Genomic DNA, 2,901 nt, shown 5'->3' on the forward strand with positions numbered 1-2,901 from the left:
TACTATATATAATATAGTAATATAATAATAATATAGTATATATATATATATATATATATATATATATATATATATATATATATATATATATAGAGTATGTATCAATACATATGACAACGAAAAAGTAGAGATTGAAAAAAGTGTATAGTATCACACACATACAGACAATATGTGCATTCATGTAGCGCAAAATACCCTCCCCCGCTTTTCTTTTTTAAAATCACAATTCATGTTCTGGATTTTGTGTGTGAAAGAAGTTCGGTATCAGTTTAGTACATGTCACATAAATCTGACGCTTGGCATTTGACAACCCGACAGGCTGACCTCGGGCTCAGTTCGCCTCATCGCACAGGCTGACACTCATAATCACAGGTAGAGGCCTAAGGCCGGTACCCAGCGGGGTCAGTCTCAGTCTGGGCCTCTGGGGTCTGAATACGTGTGGAAACTGCATGGCGCAGGGCCGCAGGCTCCATTTTCTATAACATCAATTCTTTTTTGCACGAAAACCCAAGTGAATACATCAGTTTAATGGTGCTAAATGCTAATCCCGAAAGTATTTATTTATGTGCATATGATAAATTGACCCTCTATATGCCAGAAAATATGGAGAACGAACGATAGCCTCGAATCCTCGATAGGGTTATATTGAAACAGAGAAACGTCTGAATATCACGGATTTTTTGCACGGCCCTCTGGATGGGTGACAAGTGACAACTCGCGAGCAGAAATCAGGTTTCTTCCCACGACGCAGAGACTCTATGCAGAGCCGCAACGACTGAGAAACGAACTGAGGGTCTGAGGCTAGGTCGTTAGAATGAAGGGAAGTCAGGAACACCCCGATCACTCCATCTAGTTTATTGTCAGCAAGTGTTTATTGTCGCCCTAAATCCCGATCACATCCGTTGCGATGAGATCATAAAGTACCGAGCTTCTATCGATGCCAGCTTTTACTTTCATATATTTTTTTACTGTGATGATTTCATTTGTTGCTCCATGACATCTATTTTGTATATAACTATTACCTCACATGTGAAATAATGTGAATTCATAAACATTTGCCCGAGATTGACCTCATTACGTTTTCGTTGGAACCTATAAAAATCCATTTTTTTTAAATGAATACTTTGGTTCGATCCTGTTTGTTTATTATGAGGCCATTGAGATTTGAGGGTGCAATTACTGCAATATTTGTAAATATTTTGAGTTGCAATATAATAAAACAAGTATTTTCTCTTATATGTTTCTTCATAGCTGTTTTTTTAATTAAAAAAATGGTTAGACCCACCATTATATTAATAGTTTTTATTTACGTTTATGTTCACAAGAAATATTTTTTCTTCTTCAATTTGTACGTGTCAAGTTGTTCCACGACTCCACTGTCCACACACCCCCACGGGCCCACAGCCCCACAGTCCCCCCCCCCCCCCGTTCGAATGCAGAACTGCAGACTGCAGTCAGAGCGATCCAGTAATATTAACTGATGTGATACGATAAAAGAACATAGTAATATACCGAACTGCTTTTGGACACACAGACAGTCGTCCCCTCCCCTCTCTATCTGTCTCTCTCTATCTCTATAGCTCCTCTCTCTCACTCACACACACACACACACTCTCTCTCTCTCTTCAGTCTTCTAAAATTCTGACTGCTGAGTCTTCTCACTCTCTCGCAATGCGGTGTTTCTGACTTCTGTGTGAGAGTAGTCCGTTCGGCGTTCAGCCAAATGAAATTGAAGGCCATGTATGATGTAAGATCTTTCATAAAGTTTTGCTGGGATTTCATTTGTTGCTCCACGACACTTGTCACCTAAGTCACCTAACCTCAATCCGTTGAAAAGGAGCGGATATTTTCAAAAATAATAAACGGTTATACATTCGGGTCGAAAAAAAAAATCCAAAAAAAAATCAGTCTATTGAGAGATATAAACGGACATAATAGATAAGAACATGCCCTATATATCGAACCTTAGGGCCACTAAAACGCACCCATAGGTCTGATTTTCAGGCCGCCATGAAGTGAACTTATACGTAAACGTATTGAAGTTGCTGTCACTCTTTCTGTCTTTCGGTCTTTGAGAGATATTTAATTTTGCGAAAACAAAAACACAGCCTCGAAAAAAGGTCGCGTGTATCAAATCTCATTCTTTTAGCCTCGGCCTATCACACAGTGCTACGGCGAATATGGGATAATAGTAAGTTGGTATAGTACTGTGGCCCTACAGAGCTGATAGAGTTCACAAATAATTCTATAGCTACAACATATCATCGGTGACAAAAAAGTGAAAGTGAAAGTGAGGGAAGGTTTGTGACTTTGTGCAGATGTATTTTTAAATGTATTTGAATGTAAGTATATATACATAGCTCGAACCAGCGACTACTCTAGTGTTGCTCTCTTATCTACAGTTGTCAGGTATAAAGTACAATAGAAGTGTATGTCCTTCAATCAAGGTTTTAACATCAATACTTTGTAAAAAGGAAACGTCTTATAACTATCTACAGAGAGTGGTATATAATCTAGATTTTCAGAAAATAGAACGACCATCGTAGCAATCATAATACTATCGTACCAAAATTGCGACGAGACGCTAACAAAGTGAACACACAAGCAGTAGGCTCGAGGTAAGTCAATTAAATGACAGAAACAACACTGGTCGGCGCAGACGTCAGCGATATACTTATATGTAGTGTGCACTTCTTAAGGGATCTATTTATCCCCATAGCTTTATGATATCTCAATATTGACCTTTCGCATATCAATCTGTCGATTATATATATATATATATATAACATACTTACATACTTACATACATACATAATATATATATATATATATATATGCGTGTGTGCATGTGTGTGTACATCCCTATATATATATATATATACGCACACACGCACACACACA

This window comes from Sphaeroforma arctica (genome assembly GCF_001186125.1).
Source record: "Sphaeroforma arctica JP610 unplaced genomic scaffold supercont1.716, whole genome shotgun sequence".
In the NCBI taxonomy this organism is placed as follows: domain Eukaryota; class Ichthyosporea; order Ichthyophonida; genus Sphaeroforma; species Sphaeroforma arctica.